The sequence below is a fragment of the Herpailurus yagouaroundi genome, unplaced genomic scaffold, assembly GCF_014898765.1.
Source record: "Herpailurus yagouaroundi ecotype Mexico unplaced genomic scaffold, PumYag 163, whole genome shotgun sequence".
In the NCBI taxonomy this organism is placed as follows: Eukaryota; Metazoa; Chordata; class Mammalia; order Carnivora; family Felidae; genus Herpailurus; species Herpailurus yagouaroundi.
Window position 1 is genome coordinate 9,709,144 of NW_024412404.1, and position 20,240 is coordinate 9,729,383.

Below are 20,240 nucleotides of genomic sequence, written 5' to 3' on the forward strand. Positions count from 1 at the left end.
TTGTTTTGTTTTGTTTTGTTTTGTTTTGTTTTGTTTTGTTTTGTTTTTAGGTGTTGGGAGTAAAGGGAGGAGTCTGTCCTAAAAAAAATTGTAAAACCATGTGGAAGAGGAGTAAGGAAAAGGTACCCCCAAGTGGCATAAAAAATGGATGAGATAATATAGAACCAAAAAGGAAAGATCAGAGATAACGCAAATAGGACTCAGTGAGCAACAGTGTGCATTTTTCATAGATGAAGCACAGAGTGGTTGAGCTGGCTGAGGGCAGACAACAGAATCCTGGAGGGGGGCCAGGATTTTCTCAGTGTTATTATTTCAAAAGAAGAGATCAGTGATTTATTTTATGATGCACATATGTTATTCCCAGTGGGGGTATTCATCTATCATTCTCCATGGTTTCTGTGAGTTCCTGTTTTCTGGAGATTTCATTTTTATATTTACCTATTGCTTTTTGAAGTTACAATCATTAATGGTAAAAATTCCTATGCTATTAAAAGGGTGTCTCACAGGGTTGATCTGAAAGGATTGAATGCAATTGGACAGCAGAAATTCAGAACTACTGAAAAATTACAACTGTATTGAAATATAATTCACATACCACACAATGAACCTATTTAAAGTGTACAGTTCAGTCGTCTTTAGATTATTTACAGAATTTTACAATCATTGCCACAGTTTTAGAACATTTCATCACCCCCTGCCACAAAAACAAAAACAAAAACAAACTCATACCCAAGAACAGCCACTCCTTTTTTCAACCAACACTTGCCTCTGCCACAGCTCTAGGCAACCATGGATCTACTTTCTGTTTCAATAGAGTTGCCTGTTCTGGACATTTCATTTAAATGTAATCATACACGGGGCGCCTGGGTGGCGCAGTCGGTTAAGCGTCCGACTTCAGCCAGGTCACGATCTCGCGGTCCGTCAGTTCGAGCCCCGCGTCGGGCTCTGGGCTGATGGCTCAGAGCCTGGAGCCTGTTTCCGATTCTGTGTCTCCCTCTCTCTCTGCCCCTCCCCGTTCATGCTCTGTCTCTCTCTGTCCCAAAAATAAATAAACGTTGAAAAAAAAATGTAATCATACAGTATGTAGTCTTCTGTAAGCTTTTTGGGAGGGTCAGGGGTAATGTTTAAATGTGTAGCTACAAAGAAGAGAACTCTTTTCCACTGGGAGTATTAACCATTGGTTCATCCTAAAGGAGAACTGTCATTGCCTCCAGCCTCCATTGAGAGTGAGCGTTTATAGCCCATTACTCTAAGATTATTCAGTTATAGTGGCACTTCAGTGCTATATGTAATTATGTGATTAATAAATGCTTTTCAGTAAGGATCATTTTTATTTCAAGATAATCTTGGATATGACCTGATGGGGTGAAGCGCAACACTTCAAGATATCATTAGATGGTACACGTCTAAATAATAAATAATAGTAAATAATAAATGAAGTAAGATGTAGTGTGTCTAGAACACTGCCTGGCAGGTATTAGATTCTTAGTAAATAGCCATATTTTCCTCTACCCTACTTTCAATGTCAAACATTTGCTCATACTATAAAACATACAGAGCAGATTTGAAGAAAATCTTAACCTAGCAGAGTGCTTTAAACATACTAGTTACTCAATAAATGCTTCTTAAAACAAAGAAGGAAGATACAGTCATGGATGTGAGCATTTTACAGCTATGATATTATTTCATAAAGGCTGTGGAAAACAGTTTCATATGCTGGACTAGGAGGCACCAATTATAATTCCAAGTTTAGGCTGATATCAACTTCAGTCTTGGATAACTGACTTACTTTCTCTGATTCTCAATTTATCTACGACTCCAGACTGAGAATGATATGTTGGATCACAGCTAAAATGCCATCCCCATTGTTCATACTGTGGAAATATCTTATGGCAAGGTCTCCAAGACACTCTGCCCTGTATTTATTTCATGCTAAAGGTCACACACTGAATTATAAGATTGCTTCTTAGGGAAGTCCATTTAGTTGTCCTAAGATCTTATGGCTTGTAATTACCTTGATAAAATCACTAGGTTCTATTACCTGGCCTTCAACTGTCCAAACTCAGAAACCTAATTTGTTTTTCAAAATTTCTTACAGCAATCCAGTCCTTTAGCAAAGTACTTACATTAACCAAACTCCCACAAAAGTAATACAGCATCCAACATTCCAATTTGTTAATTTACAAGAAAGATGGCTTTAGAGCAAACCAAATGTTATATTCTCCTATCAACTTTTTTCTCTAGAAGAAAATCTATTAGGGGTGCCTGGGTGGCTCGGTCGGCTAAGTGTTCGACTTCGGCTCAGGTCATGATCTCACGGTTCATGGGTTCAAGCCCCGCATAGGGCTCTGTGCTGACCGCTTGCTCAGAACCTGGAGCCTCCCCCCGCTCACGCTCTGTCTCATTCTGTCTCTCAAAAATAAATAAATGTTAAAAAAAATAATAAAAAATTAAAGACAGAAATCTATTTAAAAAAATAATAAATTTAAATCAGAATGCTGCTGCAGGAGCATGGATTGGAACAAAGCAGGTAATTGGCCACAGCATCTGGCAGCTTTGGCCTGGGGCTCCCAGCACCGCTGTCAGGAACAGACAGGGCTCTCTCTTGACTGAACACTGCTGATTGTTTCTTCTTTGATTTCCCTTTCTTACTTGTCACTCTGATCACTTCCTCAGATATAGATATAGATGTAGATGTAAATACAGATAAAATGTAGACATGTATTTATATTTATATTCACACATATTTTTGATAGATACATAACATCAATTAGGCTATAGCCAAATTTTGCTCTTTTTTTCTTCTGGTGTCCTTGGAATTTTTTTTGTTTTTGTTCCTGGTGTTTTGTTTTGTTTTGGGTTTTTGGGGTTTTTTTGCCTTTAAGGGATACTTTTACTATTTTTCTCTTTATAAATATAACACATTCTTATTAGAAGTATTTAAAAAGTACAGCTGAGAAAAAATAGGAGAGAAAAACCTTCCATAATTCCACTACCTAAATATAACCATTTAACATTTTGGAATATTTTACTTCAGAATTTTACAAAATAAGAGTCATATTATAAACACTGTTTTGAAGACTGCTTTTTTTGTTACATTTTACATATAATTATCTTTCTATGTTAAAAAATGTATGCTTTGGGGGCACCTGGGTGGCTCAGTAGGTTAAATATCCAACTTCAGCTCAGGTTATGATCTAGCAGTTCACCAGTTCAAGCCCCACATCAGGCTCTGTGCTAACAAACAGTTCAAAACCTGGAGACTGCTTCCAATTCCGTGTGTGTCTCTGGCTCTCTGCCCCTCCCCTACTCACTCCCTGTCTCTCTCAAAAATAAATAAAAACATTTTAAAAAGTATGCTGCCTTTAATTTTTTTGCTGTTACAAACAGTTCTTTATGAACATCCTTAGAACTATATTGGAATGATAGTTGTTCTTAAAGTGTCTAAATTTACATGCATTAGTCATTGCTGATTTTCTATTTTAATTTTTGGAGTGTTTGAGGTGCTCTGCTGATACCTCCATGTGTTTCCTGTAATATAAAATTCTATCATATTTATATATCACTTTCAAAGGTTTTTGTTTTTATCTCACATTTAGAATGTAAATACTTTACATGTATATTTGTAAACTCCTGAAATAAACAAAACATCTTCACTTTTCAGTAACTGAAAAGATGAATTAACTGAAGCCTATAGAATGATTTGCTCAAGGTCATATAGCTAGAGAGAGAGAGATGGAGTTAGAACCTGCTTTTTTTCTTAGGTCAGTGATTTACAGCTTGTGGTTAAGACCCCCAGACAGCCATGGAGCAATTATAATTGGTCCACAAATCCATGTGTACATTTGTACATTCTGTCTGAAAACAGAATAAACGTATAATTTACTAGATAGTATTACAATTAATGAAACATAAATTTGTTGGAAATAAGTATTAAATTAATGGTTGCTTCTTGATATGTATTGTCTAAATCAATACATTAAAAATTACATTTATTATCACTCGAGAGATCCACATTTTTTAAATTAAATTTACATTGGATTGAAAGTGGGAAATATGAGACCTTTTTTTTAAGTTTATTTACTTATTTTGAGAGAGAGAGAGAGGGAGCGTGCACGTGCGTGTACCAGCCTGGGAGGGGCAAAGAGAACCCCAAGCAGGCTTTCCGCTATGAGCACAGAGCCCCATGTGGGGCTTGATCCCAGGAACCATGAGATTATGACCTGAGCCGAAATCAAAGGTTGGACACTTAACTGACTGAGCCACCCAGGTGTCCTCACAATACTTTTTAATTCCTCCTTGTATTTAAAAGAATTAGGAAACTGCTTTTAGCTTTGCTGTAGTTCACTGTGTTTGCTCTCACATATTATAAAGTGCCTTTCAACTCTTGACAAAACCATGCTATAAAAATATAGCCAGCAGTATTTTATCACAAATAAAAATCCCCTTGTGATATGTAAATTGTGCTGCCCTGAAATAATCTTACTGGGTCTTGTTCTTTAGAACTTTCAAAGAAAACAAACAAACAAACAAAATAAGTGGTTACAACTGTGTAAAGATGAAAGGAGGTGAGACATGAAAGGCATGCCAATGACTCTTTCTTGCCATAGTTTGCAGAATTGTCCTGGGCACTGGCAAGGTAGAAGATCCAATCATAAATCACATCACAGCCTGGAGGCCCCTGTCTCCTATCCGAAGTACAAGCCATTTCACAACTCTACAAACTCAGACTACCTAGAACTAGCCTACTGTAGACCCTCAAGGCAGAATCCTTACACTGCAGAGACTGATGAGAAATGAACAATTTAAGAAAATTTCCCCTAAGCTTTCTTTCTTTTTTTTTTTTTTTAATTTTTTTTTTCAACGTTTATTTATTTTTGGGACAGAGAGAGACAGAGCATGAACGGGGGAGGGGCAGAGAGAGAGGGAGACAGAATCGGAAACAGGCTCCAGGCTCCGAGCCATCAGCCCAGAGCCCGACGCGGGACTCGAACTCCCGGACCGCGAGATCGTGACCTGGCTGAAGTCGGACGCTTAACCGACTGCGCCACCCAGGCGCCCCCCAAGCTTTCTTTAAAAACGCAAAAAGATTTTTGCGTGTTCATAATAGGTTACCTGGAACTGTAAGGGGTCAAATTTATAGGAATAAAAAATAAAATGGTTGCCAGGGCTAGATGTAAAGGGGAATGAGGGGTTATTGTTTCATGGGTACAGAGTTTCAGTTTTGCAAGATGAAAAAAGTTCTGGAGATGGAAGGTGGTGATGATTATGCAACATTAATGTACTTAATACCATACACTTAAAAATGGTTAAAATGGTAAATTTATGTTATGTATATGTTACCACAATTAAAAATAAGTAAATTTGGGGGGCACCTGGGTGGCTCAGTAGGTTAAGCGTCTAACTCTTGACTTCCACTCAGGTCGTAATGTCATGGTTCATGAGATCAAGCCCCATGTCAGTCTCTCTCTCTCTCTTTCTCTCTCTCTCTCTCTCAAAAATAAATAAACATTACAAAATTATTAAAAAACATATCTAAATCTGATTTATCTTATTATGCATGGTCTTTCTATGCATTCAACATTAGTCTATTAGATAATTCAGAATCATGGAAAAACTCAGATATTCCTAACTTCCCTACCTTCCTCCTGTCTAAATCACTTAGCCTTAATAATTCTTTTGTTAGCCTAAGTTGAATACCAATATTATGCTGACATCCTTTTTTTACATGAGATGATAAATAAGATATTTACCAGTACCCTCAATTATTATTTTCTTGTCATAAAGCACATACCATAGAGTGGATATACTGCTCTGATATTTGTCACCACTCTACTTATTTGGCTAAAGAAGGCTCGTTTGATACCTGGGTTGTCAGATCAAATTATAATTTAAATCCTTTAGCTATGTTTAGCCCATTGGCAGTGGGTTAGTTGAGAATTTAGAATTCAGAAGCAGATGGTTTAGGAACACGGTAACTAGATATGAAGCATTTTACCTCTATGTCATTGGTTTGAATCTGAACTTGGTTGATCACTATTGGTGTTCTATACAACATGTAAGTGATCTGATTTGAATCCCTAAGGCACAGCACCCCATGTTACAAAAACTCATCACTCTTGGCACTAATTGGCATTCTTGTTGTCAGCGTCAGGAGAGAAGCCAAGGACTGAATCAGTCTGGAAACCTGAACTGCTGTGTCTGAGTCATCAGTCTAGGAGGCTCATTCAGCCTTTGGCCTTTCCTTTGGGTTCACAGCTTAGCACAACCATGTCTACTTCACTCCCTGTGACTTCACAAAGCTAGATTAACAGATAAATACTTAAAATATATCTTTTTATAATGAAAATGTGAGTCATGGTGGTTAACGTTTATTGGCCACTTGCTAGAAGCTAGGCACTGTTCTAAGAGTACTAACTCACTTACTTCTCACAGCAGTCCAATGATGTAGATACTATTATTTCCTCCATTTTTTAGAGATGAGGAAACAGATTAAATAATTTGCCTAATGATTCTCAGATAATGAGTGATGTAGTTGGAAGCCAACTCTCAATACGATTATTCTCTGCCTAATTATCGCATTTATTTGATTTTTTTTTACCATTTTACTATACGATTATTCTCTGCCTAATTATCACATTTATTTGATTTTTTTTTTACCATTTTACTATACCACAATATATTGTTTTTAATTCTGTGTGCAAACCAAGAAGCATATATTAATGTCTCAACTTTAAAATTATTCATCTCTCTGTACTAGTTATTATTATTATTTGTTTCTGAGAGAGGTGATGAATCTTTTCTTAAATTTGATTCATGTGCATCATTATTCTAAGTTTAAGGTACTTAAAGATATTGATTTTACAATTACTTTTCTGCTCATCTATTTTTTCATTGTTTGAGCTAAACATTACCTGAACTTGGAAACATTCTCTCACCTTATCTTTCTAAATTAATAGAGGAGAGATAATCAAATAAAATAAAAACCCTGTCAATCACTCTATCCCAATGTAAATATAATAAATGATCACCCAAATCTCACAGTTGCTATTCATGCCAGATAAGATGGCAGATAAGAATATTTTTGAAAATCTGGTCTCTATTTTATGAGATTTCCCAGTAGTTAAGGAGAAAGTTTTTAGTACATTGAAATGAATGACATTAAAATAAAGTTCGTGAGCAAATAGATCGTTTTAATGAATAACATAAAATCATTGGTTCTCATGAATACTCTCCTAAGACTCAGTAATTTTGCTATAACTACCATCTAGAAATAGAAAATTATCTGTAATTACTTTTTATGTTTCTTTAAGTTGCCATCTATACTCAGTTACTCAAAGCATGATGTCTCATTTGGCATATACTTATTGTTCCAATTTTGCCAACAGATAAAGCTTGGGGTGTCCCCCCAAATAACTCTTATTGAATTAAATTAATAATGTAGACTTGGCAATCGGGGTTTTACTGCTAACACATATCTACATGTAGTATGGGAATTCTAGTGCTTAATTTTCTTCTGTACAAAATAATCATAATAAAGACTTCAAGGGCAGTACTGTTGGTTTGGTTTCATATTTGTTGTTGTTTTTATTAAAGCCTGATTACCAATATGTGATGGTAAATAACCTCAAAAAGATGAAAGGCTAAGCATATGCCTACTTAAAATATAGTAACCATATGGTCTCTCGTGTCTAATTTCACTACATCTAGTAATTTGCAGATAGAGATGCACAGAGGGACTTGTCATTTATTTATTTATTGCTTCAATACCTTTAAGTTGTTTCTTTGGTCAAAGATCATGAACCATCCAAATTTCCAAGGACTCAGAAGGACTCAGAAGGACTTTGTAGGAAATCAACATAACCCCAGTATCACTGGAGATCTCCTTCTTGTTATTCTATGTCTTCTGAGTTGTTTTGTTTTGTTTTGTTTTGTTTTGTCTCAAATTGATTCCTAAAGGCATTACTAATAGCGTCAATTCCTCTAAAAGGTAGTGTGGTGTAGTAGAGAAGAGCTTGGGCTTTGGCGTCATGTAGAGCTGGGTGTGAATCACAGCTCTGAGTGGCCTTGTGCAAATTTTTTCTCTGATCTTCAGTTTCCTCCTCCATAAAAGTAGTATAATAATATAGTATACCTTGGACAATCTCAAGGTGTGCTTCCTGAGACTTTTTCAGATCCCTGAATTTGCAAAACCACAGTACTATATAATCTTTTCAGTTTCATCCTCCATAAAATGGGGATAATGACCCATACTTCCTGGGCTGTCAAATTAAATTATGTATTAAATATGAACAACAAAGCTTGGTTGATGTGGACACTGGGCTGGGTCAGCTAGCATCATTCAGAGAGCTAAGTAATTCATTCTGACTTTTCTGCCTTTCAGGACATCCAATTTGGAGTCAGTCACAAACAGATGAACTCTTAATCTAAATTAGAGACTATTATCTGTATTTTAAGTGTACTTCTTATTTCTAGGAAAATAGGGAGCTCAGTCTGTGACTTGACCCTTAAAACCAGAGCATGAGAGTAGACAGAACTGCCCCTCAGCATTGGGCAGCAGGGTCCTGAAGATCCAAACTCAAAGAAGCAGTCTATGGAAACAAAAAAGAGTTTGATTTTATGGAGTAAACAGAAGGCAAGGACCTGATGAAAAGCAAAAGTTATGCAAAGGTTAAAGGGGGGGGGGGTGTGCAGCAAAAATAGTAGTAAGTCAGTTCAAGAGGATGCAAAGGAATGAAAGCGCCTCTTTGGAACACCTACGGAAGAACTCTTAAGCAAGCTTGGGCAAACTCCAAACCTTTTCCAAAAGCAAGGGTCTGGCATATCAATTATCTTAGGAATTGTGAGCATCCATTGAGCCAAAGCACATATAGTTCTTCACTTGATGACTGGTGCACAATGAGCATCCAATAATTTTTAGCTCCCTTCCTCAACTGAACTGATGCTTAATAGTATTTCTGTGTTAAACTAATATCATAACCACCAATGACAAATCAGTTAATGGTGCTGAGACTTTAGGTCATTTAATCTTTCCTGAAACACAATAAATGTTCAGTAAATATTTGTAGAATTGAGTGAATAATTTAGAACAACTCAACAATTAATGCATCGTTTCATGGCATGCTATGGAGAAATATTTATTAAGTGCCTACTTTGTGCCATGCCATGAGACCAGAACTCTGTAGCCCTTAGAGAAATTTTTTTATGGCTCTAATTCTCAAGGAGTTGATCTAGTTAAATAGATAAACATAAATACATACATGAAAAAATTAGTTTGACTCAGTAATATGAGTAATATTACAGCTACTAGTTGTTTACTTACATAAAAATTTGAAGAAACAATGAACAAAGGCAGAAAGGAAAGAAAAGGCCAGGAAATATTGGTGAAACTTTTTGGAGACCATATTTGTGTAGAAGAAGGACAGGTAAAACCAGAAAGGTTGTTTATATTTTATGGGATTGAGATGATCACATTTCTATTTATACTAAGCCTTTCTTATTCTTGGTTGAAATTTGCACAAAACTGTCAGGCAAGTGGACTATGTACAAATAGATTTAATCCCAGCTCAGTTTACACCATGGTAAATTTTTGTGTTTAACTTCTCTGTGACATTATATATGTACTTATCCCTTTTATTGACATTATCATCCACATTTTAAATTAAAGCTATTATCTAGGCTAGAAATAAAAGGAAAGTAGGTCTAAGATATTAACAGACTCGGTTTTAACAATTCATTCTCAGTTTGGAATGAAGAGCAATTGGATGATGAGCAGAATGAATGAAAAGGCAAAACAAGAAAACATTTTTCAGGTCTTCCTGCATTTAAGTATGCTGTCTTTATTTGATAGGAAAGCTAAGGGGCGCCTGGGTGGTGCAGTCAGTTAAGCGTCCGAATTCAGCCAGGTCACGATCTCGCGGTCCGTGGGTTCGAGCCCCGCGTTGGGCTCTGGGCTGATGACTCAGAGCCTGGAGCCTGTTTCCAATTCTGTGTCTCCCTCTCTCTCTGCCCCTCCCCCGTTCATGCTCTGTCTCTCTCTGTCCCAAAAATAAATTTTAAAAAAAGTTGAAAAAAAAATTAAAAAAAAGAAAACTAAAGCAAGAAACACCAAATGGATAGATCCACATGCAAATAAAAATGTAAATTTGGTTAAGGATAAAATACAAACTCCTTCTGAGTTTTTCATGGTTTATATTCTCCAAACTCTTCTTCTGTACTCTTCCCTCCTTGCCAACAAGTCGCTTCCATTTAACATTTACTCATTTCATGGTTTACTCAATTCAGATTTTGGATAATAAGATAACTACTCAGGAATGTGTATTGGCCCTTGCTATTTCAGTTAACCAATTTTATTAAATCTTCTTTGAGAACGTAGCCCTAGACATAGTCATATGCTATTTTTCTGTGTTCTGGCTTCTGTTAGAGAAATGCCAAATTTCCAAAATCAAAGTCATAGCTTTAATAACCCTTTGCCCATCAATACATATAAAACTAATGGTGACTTTCCTTCTTTGGGTGATTTCTGATTTTGAACTAACCTGCATGATTGAATTGCTCTTCATGAAAATGCAATTGAAAGATAATTTGTTTTAAACTAAAGCACCTATGTTTGAATTCACTCAGCTGTGCAGGTTTCTGGTTGGGTGACTTGTGGAAAACTAAATTTCTTTAAACCTTCATTTCCTCCTTATAACTCACAAGTAACATACCTTGTAGGGTTGCTCCGAGTATTGCTCCCAGCTTAGAGTACACTCGGAAGAAATGTTAATTCCCATTTCCTTTCCTTCATATCGTTAGTGTTAATGTGATTATTTGGGTCATGTGTAAGAACACTGAACTTTGTTTTTGGCTTGCTGAGCTATCAGTGCTGCCCAAAAATAGAATCTGAGTGGAATCACCCAGAGCCTGGCATACTGGCATTTAAGATATTCAGTGCTAATGTTATTAAGAGAGAATATTTCAACTGTTGTTTCCCATCCCTAACTTGCAAAATATTTATTGACCCATATCACTGTGCTGAGAAGTAACACCAGAGCACTTAAATTTACTTTCAGAAGAGCAAAGCTTTTAAATGGTCTCAGCAAGATGACTATCATAAACAGAAACAAAAAAATAATAAGTCTGTCAAAGCATTCAGACTGTCTTCCAATGCCCTACCTGTCAGCATTAATACCCAATGCTTCATTCTTTATAACAATTCATGTTCTCAGCTAAAATATCGCAGATAGAGTCTGTCTGAGAGCATTTGCCTTTTTCCTTCTATATTTTCTCCTCTTTTTGTTCACTTATTTAGTCATACAAAAAAACTTCAGAGGTTGTTTCAGTCAGAAAAATTATAAACTTAAAATTCTATATAGCATTCTTCTAAAATGCTGACTAAAAGAGAGTATGTTGTTTGTTCATTTTTATCCCTAATTTTTTTCACAAGTACACTAGAAATGTATTTAAATATTTGCAGTGGCTATGAACATAGACTTATAGTTGGCCTTATGTTTAATCCTGGCTCAGTTACTCATTTGTGTGACATTGGGCAAATTTTTAACCTCTAAGCTTCAGGTTCTGATCTGTAAATTGAGAATTATAACAGTATCTACTTCATTGACTGTTGGAGGAATACATGAAATAAAGCACAATGTCCATAAAGAGGTTAGCCTAGTAACCAGCACAGAGCTAAGAAATGTTAACTTATTTCTACTGAGATGATATGTTTATATGCGTGCTATTATAATCATATTAATGTGGTAAGAAGTGGGAATCAACTGTATACTCGGGATTACATACATGATACTAATTTTTTTAAATTTCTTCAGTAACTTAGTGTTAATCACAGATGCTCTTTTTAAAAATTCTGGGAAGCAGGGGCGCCTGGGTGGCGCAGTCGGTCAAGCATCCGACTTCAGCCAGGTCACGATCTCGCGGTCCGTGAGTTCGAGCCCCGCGTCGGGCTCTGGGCTGATGGCTCAGAGCCTAGAGCCTGTTTCCGATTCTGTGTCTCCCTCTCTCTCTGCCCCTCCCCCGTTCATGCTCTGTCTCTCTCTGTCCCAAAAATAAATAAACGCTGGAAAAAAAAATTTAAAAAAAAAATTCTGGGAAGCAGATTTTTTTTTTTAAGTTTATTCTGAGAGAGAGAAAGAATGCACATGCGTGCATGGAAGAAGAGCAGAGAGAGGGAGAGAGAGAGAATTCCAAGCAGGTTCTGCACTGTCAGTCAGGCTCAAATCCACAAACCTGTGAGATCAAGTATTGAGCTGAAACTAAGAGCTGGATGTTTAACCGACGGAGCCACCCAGGCGCCCTGGGATTCAAATTTTCTTATTGGAAAAATAAATTTTTTCTAAAAAGTGTAAACGTTGAGGGGGCGCCTGGGTGGCTCAGTCAGTTAAGCGTCTGATTTCAGCACAGATCATTATCTCATGGTTTGTGGGTTCGAGCCTTGCCTCGGGCTCTCTGCTAACAACTCAGAGCCTGGAGCCTGCTCCAAATTCTGTGTCTCCTTCTCTCTTTCTGCCCCACCCCTGCTCACACTCTGTCTCTTGCTCTCTCAAAAATCAATAAACATTAAAAAAATTTTTTTTGTTTAAAGTGTAGACGTTGATGTGTTCTCTGTATCAAAAGCACAAGGAAGTCCTATTGTGTTTTCGTGGAAACCACAAAGTAAAGCTATAATCTAATTACTCTAAAATTGGAGGCACATACATTAAGTATTATAATAATTCTTTTCCCATATTTACTTTAATAAATGTATTAACCATATCCTTAGTTTTATATCAAAAAAGGGTATTTACACATGTCATATGCATCCTGTGTATGGATATTTTGTCCATTCTTATGCTTCATTCTTTAAAATTCCATCATTACTATCCTTTTCATCTAATCTAATGAAAGATCAAGAAAGTCTATTTCCTTAGTCATCTTAGTCATTATCCACCCCCACCATCCCTCCAGGATAAGAACATCGTGCAGACTGAGTTATTAAAGTTGATCTCAAAGAGCAATCTGTTCTAAACGACTGTCCCCTGGATCTGCCACGGAACCCTGTAAATACCCTTCATTACTCTGTTAGGGTGGTATCACATTTCCTTCATGATACTTCTGTGGCTGACACAGTTAGGCAGTGAGATTTGGACTTTGGATGATCCTGGTTGATTGATATCGGAATGGCGCTTCTCCTCCAGGTAAACACAGATTTACTTTTCAGGGTAACATTTTAAAATAGGTGTTCTGTTTATAGTTTTAAAAAATGTTTTTAGTTTTAAAAACTAAAAAGATTTTCAGCTTACAGCTTTTTTTTAATGTTTTTGATTTTAGTTTTGGGCCAGCATTTTCAATACCGTTTAGACGAAAAAGAAGTTTTGCAAGGATTTAACTGTATTTCTCAATTACATTGTATCAGGGGGTTTGTATAAGACTCTCTATAATCCAGCATACATGCATCTTTTTGGATGGACAAGAACTTGTCTTTGGCATATTATTCTCATTAACAAAGGTTAGGAGATACATACATGTCTCTGTCCTTTAAAAATAAGATATAGAGGGTTTTTTTCTTTTTGTCTGATATGAGAGGGAGGTAAGTCAATGTAAATATATTAACGTTAAACAAAACTTATTGAAAGTTTGGTATATGTGAGCAATTTCTTCTAAAGTATTAAAATCCATAGCAATATGGGAAAATAAGAAATATAAAATTTCACACAAATCTACTAGCACGGACATTTTCGGATGCTTATCCTCCAAGTGAAGACTTCCTCTGTCATAGATCTCCCAGATTCCTTGGTATTGCTGTGGATCATCCCAATGTGAGTAAATTGTTTCTGTAGCTGAGTGACTGAATTAAGAAAACAGCTGAAGGCAAGCACCGGATCATGTTCAAACCACAATAAACACATGTGTTGGACAGGCCACTCAACTTTCTGAGGAAGGCTTAGGGCATGTAACCTCGTGTTTACTTGTCACTTATGAAATTTCTTTTTAACTCTGTTGGAATGTTTTTTTTTAAGTTTTAAAAATTATTCTTTGTATCAGTAAACTCTGGTAAAATCTGAGTAGGTTTGTGGTACAATGTTTATATAAGTACTATGATGATACCCAGGTTAGAGGCTGTGTTACTTGGGAGAAAAACTAATTTTAAAAAACTAGAATCTAGAATACAAGTTTGATGTATTGTAAGCAAAATGTCCACAGTTGCCAAGTAATATTTATTTTAAATATTTACATCCAGTTTTTTTTTTCAAAGAAGTCAGAATATTGTGTAGACTATCTTCTCATGGCATAGTTTGTACGGAAGTAGAAATGTGTTTACTTACAGTGTGTGCATGCATTTCCTTTTAGAAAATCAAATCGTAGCACATTTATGTATTATCTGAAATAGAGGTGCCACTTTCCTCCATCCCTAACGAAGACCTAGCAGCAGTTATATTGATTAGGCCTCAAGATCTGAGTGGGATAGAGGGTGAAGATCTTATCTTTAAATAAAAAGATACTGTTGGAGCCATATAAATAGAAATATACGCAGAAACACAGTTAAGTGGCCTTGAGGTTGGTATCAGCACAGGATTAGGTAAGAGAACAAAGGAATCTGTCATTAGAGAACTGGATTACTATGGTAATAAAAACAACCTATCCACAAAATCCAGTTCTTTTGGTACCATTTTCCCTCCCCAGTAATAGTACTTTCAACTTGTATTACTGAAAAGTTGTCCTGAATTTTTTTTCACTTTGCCTGTGTAAATACAAAGCTCCATAAAAAAGTAGTGAAACCTGTGATGTTTCACAATAAACAAAGAAATTTTACATTTAGTCAGTATACAATAGGGATTCTCAAGATGACTGAAAAGAGTAAAGAGATCTCATAGTAAATTCCATAAGGTCAAAAATTTCAGTTTATTTTGTGCACATACCCAGCACCTGATACATAATAGGCATTAGGTAAATTTTTTTGAATAAATGAATGGGAAGAATTCCTATAAACCGCTGGGTGATTTAATTAAGAAGCTAGCTGTAAGCCAATGTATTTTAGGCTAGCCAAATCTAAGGATGATCCTTTTAAAAAATAACCAATGACATCTGAATTTTCAAAACCCAGGCTGCTGCCAAGATTAATGATGTTATAGCATACTTAATCTGTAGTAAGCAATGGGGTTAACTTCTTTTTCCTCAAATTTCTATTCTGAAAATGTATGAAATTAATATCAAAAAAACTATACTTTGACAAAGTAGGTTTTGAGCACATGTTGGTTTGGTTAAGCATTATTTTTATTGATTGGCAATGCTTGTGAAAAAAGACATATGGCATAGACTTTTTCTAAATAATATACAAAATGTTATTCTAGATACTAATACAAGAATAGGAATTGTAATCTATTACATTACATAGTAGTTTTGACTTTTAAACAGTATCTGATTAGTTTTTCTGATGAAGTTTGTTCAAACTAATTTGTTACTGGGTTTATTCTCAGGCAGATGTTTCTTTCCACTTCTTTTTTTTTTTTTTTTTTTTTTTTTGATGATGATCTCTAACAACTTTTAATGTTCGTTATGTTCTCTGCTTTTGCTTAGCTTTTGGACAAACAGTTCAAAAACTCTCCACCTTAAGATGTTAGGCCTCAGCTTTATATTGGCTTTTCATAGCCTAATTTCCTAAAATGTATCAGTGGTTAAATGACAATAAATTTCCCATTAAAATTAAAGTTCCTAAAAATTAAGAATTTCGGTGTATTTCAAAAATAATGCCAATTTCTTCGACAGGTGGAACTGGTGTCAGGAATTTAGCATTAATTCCAAACATAAATCAATAAACAACTTGGGCCTCTAGCTAAAAGTGAAATTCTGTAGGTAGAAAAACTGATTGACCCCTACCACGCATAGGTGCTGTCCTGCTATGGAATCCCTTTGCTCAGTTTTCTCCTGTCCAATCAGGTGGAATGTTTCACAGGCACATGGTTTATACAGCTCAAAATAACTTGGGACCTGTGAGCTGACAAATGCTCTGGCTCCGGTGGTGACAGGTTGTCCAGCTTCTTACAGCCATCTTCACTGAAACTAAGGTTAACTCCTCACTCTCTATGGACGGCTACTCTCGATTTCCAAGGGCGTGAAGAATTTTCTTTTTCTCCTGTGCTTTCATCTAAAAGTTCTCCTTGGATAATTATCATCACGGTGGATTGCCTGGGTTGGACATCCTCATCTGGGTCAACTAAAAAAAAGAAAGGTAATATCCAGATTTAAGTTCTCAAGTGTGTTTTGAAAACAGGCACTGACAATGGGAAAAGGGACATTTCAGAGACCTAATTACTGTTGTTTAGAGTGAAACCTAGGACGGCTTCCTAATGATGTATGATGGGACACAAAATTTTGTGAAAAGTAAAGTTTTCTACATGTAAAGATTTTGGAGGGGATTGATGAAATTCACGGAGATCACAACCTGCTTGGGTCCTAAGGGAAAATATCTCAACAGAGGAAGTTGTGGCATGTTACATACATCACTGGCATTTCCACATATTCACTTATTAAAATAATGGTATTTGTATACAGAATATGTGTGCAATGCCTATTTCCTTTTTAAAGGAACTCAAATCTAAAATAATATGACTCTATAGTTAAAGACTTTCATTTAAAAATTTTTTTATCATGTAAAAGGATATGCTTGCTATATTTAGTGTTGGGAGATCTGCTCCCTGGATTAATGTACACAACAGCTGCAGAAAGTCTTGCTCAAAGGACATTGCTCTTTCTTTCTCCTTTCTCTCTCTCTCTCTCTCTCTCTCTCTCTCTCTCTCTCTCTCTCTCTTCAACTGCATCAAAAAGACACTTGACAGTCAGTGGCAAGTGTTTGGCCTGGTAGATTGCACTATTAGCAGTAATTAGATGCACATCTTGAATTATATTTAAAAAAACATACAAGCGAAGAAAAAGAGAACATGAATTAATCTATATTACCATTCCCAAAAAGTGAACATTACAGTAATGGTGTTAAGAAATGTTATTATTTTATCAACGGATTTTTACTCATACTTGTTAAAGATACTAGAATCAATCAGTTGGAAAGAAACAAAACATCTACCCAGTTTTCTTTCTCAAAAATTATGGTTCAATTACTTTCACATTGGTAATGATGACATGAATTCTACAAAGTCTAAATAAAGAATCTGCCACAAATTCTTAGTCTCTCCTTAATAATAACTCTTAGGTGCACATAAAATCCATAATCCTTTTGTAGGATATTGAGAATGTCTATACCTACAGCTATAACAAACATATTTTTAAACAAAAATTAAGATATCCTGTCTGACACAGGATTTGACAACAAACAAAATATTTAAATTCAAGACCATTCCAGGAGATCTGAAATATATACACATTAGACTTCCTTTGTAGGAGGCAAAATTATAGACATTACAGAATCTTACAATAATGGACTATGAAACAAACAGTTGGACACTGTCCAAATTCTGGAAGTTTGTCTCCATTCCCACTTATAGAATATGGCTAATGCTACCGGAACTCATAATAATGTGTTAAAGCTCCTGTTCCATATACCTGTAATTTAGAATACAGGCTCTATTTCATGTTTCTATTACAGTATGCTTACAAAGGCACATATTCAAAAGAATGGACTCAGAACCGCAATTCACAGACACCAAAAATTGAATGAGTTTTTACTCGAGACTGGGTTTTGGAATTCATAGAGATAGTTTTTCCAACTTACTTTTGAAGAAATAGTGCAGCACATAAATCAGGTTTCATTGTGAAAGGGCTTTAACGAACTAAAGTGACAGCTAAATTTTTCAACAGTTAATTCCTTATATGTAATAGAGGTAATGAACTCAGCTTGCTAACCTGAAAATACAAGACAAATGATACTGCTAACCCCAGAATAATTACAGTAGTTTCCTTCATTGACATCGAGATATGACAAAGGCATTGCTTGTTGCATTGTGTCATTGCCCATAATAAGACAAAAAAAATGGAAAAAAGGTATCTTTTTTCCTCTCTTAAGAGATATAAAAGAATCAAGCACCATGGAGATATTTTCTAGAAGGTCTATGTGCTTCATAGTTGACAAAGAGCTCTTAAAACTGCTAGGGAATTAAGCTTTGGCTTAAATGGGACAACCCAAGTACAGACACAATAGTCTTTAAAAATTTAAGAGTTTATACTCAACAGATACATTTTTGGTGGACACAAACGTTTGTATGACTATTTACCTGCAGTCAGCAGAGAGTTTGTAGAGCTCATGTATAACCAGAGTCACCTTGACAAGCTCAGGCTGCGTGCTATATACACCTTCATCTGGAGTCACAATGCACTACATCCTCTGGGAGGGCCCCAGCAGAGTCTTCCCACCAAGCTCTTGAACTAAAACTAGATCTTGAGATCCCAAGCCTCTTTGGGGCACCTGCTCCTCTCCCAATCTAGCAAGCATGTTATGTCCATGTAATTGGGGGAGCTATCTTTTTCAACCCTTCATCACTTAAAGAAAATTGACACAAATATGAAGAGGCTGTAGAGGATGAAAATGTTCTATTTTTTTCTTATTTTTCTTATTTAAAATGGATTAACATTTACTCATTTTTTATGTCTTGTGTACAAGCTAAGTTCACCGCAAATGGTGAAATCTCGAGGGTGATATAAAACCTCATTTTTGTGACTGCCACCAAACCTTTTCCTGATCCTATGCCTGAAGCCTTCTCGCTTGCCTTTAATTAGCCTTCCCTCAGGTCACAGAGTTTACTTTTACACAATTTCTTTGCTCTCTGTCAAAGTTTGACAAAGCCCAAAGTTTGACAAAGCCCAAAATTTAACTTTATTGTAGTACTTTCCTACACGTTTATCCTCTTCTGTATATGAAAACATACAAAAGTATGTTTCACAGAAGCCAATCTCTTTTCTCCCCCTCAGACTAAATCTTTACTTTCTTTCCTACCTTTCTGCCATTACCAATTCAATTAAAACAATAATAAGAGAATGGTTTACTCACCCTTGGCCTCTTATCTAAAAACCATTTCCTTCCTTTAACCCCTGCCCTTTAAGCAATGTCCCTAATTAAACAGATTCCCACTGTTTCCTCTGTGTATTAGCTTTGCTCTGTCTCTTTAGCTCAACAGTCTCTTCTAATGTACACATTTGTCTGTATTTGTTTTTATCTGCTGTTTTTCCTCTTTCAAATGGAAAGAGGAATTAAGAGACAATGGTGCACAGACTATTTCTGTATTGCTACTGACATATTTCCCTATATTTCATGTCCTTATTTTAATAATGCAACATATACTAACTTATTAAATTACTAATGTCACTCACACCAAAAATAGATTAGAAATAAAATTAAGTTGGAGGTGATCACTGTCATAGGGGATGGAAACCATAACAATGAAGAAAGATTTGCCTCAAAGTGCATCCCATCTGCAGCCAAATTTTAAAAGATAATCTGTACTCAACTCTCCAGGACTAGTTCCTATGTAATGGGATTTGGTTCTTGGCCCAGCAAGTTTCTCCAAAAGAACTGAGTTAGATACTTCTATTGTGTGGGACATGATGGGAAAGAGAAGGCAAGACAAACAGGTCAATACCAGCATTAAAGAGAGGGAGCAAAGCCTAATTTTGTTGATGATTCTTCTCCCAAAGAACATTCTAGGTATAATAATTATACATCAGCAGAAAATGATTACCTTAAATTTGCATTGTATTCTACATTTTTTTAAATGTTTATTTATTTTTGAGAGAGACAGAGTGCAAGTGGGACAGGGGCAGAGAGAGAGAGAGAGAGGGAGACACAAGCTGAAGCAGGATCAAGGCTTTGAGCTGTCAGCACAGAGACCCACACAGGGCTCGAAGGCAAAAGCTATGAGATCATGACCTGAGCCAAAGTCAGATGCTTAACAGACTGAGTCACTCAGGCACCCCAACATTTTTGAAGTGCTTTCACAAACAAACCTATGATGTAAGCAGGGTAGTTCTGCTCATCCTCACTCTAGAAGTGAGTTACTTAAAGTTGTCTTATCTTGTCCTATTCCAGCTCTTTACGTAAATAATTATTAAATATCAAGATATTTTTGTGTTTACCTAGAAACCAGCTTTATTTTCTCATTTAGATATCTGATGATATTGTAGGGGTGTCTGGCTGGCTCAGTCAGTAGAGCATATGACTCTGATCTTAGAATCATGAGTTCAAGCCCCACATTGGGTGTGGATCCCACTTACAATACAATACAATACAATACAATACAATACAATACAATACAATA

The 20,240-nt window shown here is 36.0% G+C and overlaps 1 protein-coding gene across 5 annotated transcripts in view; it reads left to right on the top strand.

Moving 5' to 3' along the window:
* The window catches only part of MYPN (myopalladin), a 120,947-nt gene that overhangs the window by 14,628 nt on the left and 86,079 nt on the right, over window positions 1-20,240 (top strand). Inside the window, exon 1 of one of the 5 annotated variants that reach the window (XM_040485162.1) lies at window positions 13,017-13,175. The exons of 3 other annotated variants lie outside the window; for them this stretch is intronic. The gene's annotated coding sequence lies outside the window, so the exon portion shown is untranslated. Of the gene's footprint in view, window positions 1-13,016; window positions 13,176-15,924; window positions 16,208-20,240 lie in introns of those variants that run through there. One more of the 5 variants, XM_040485161.1, reaches the window with a different exon arrangement.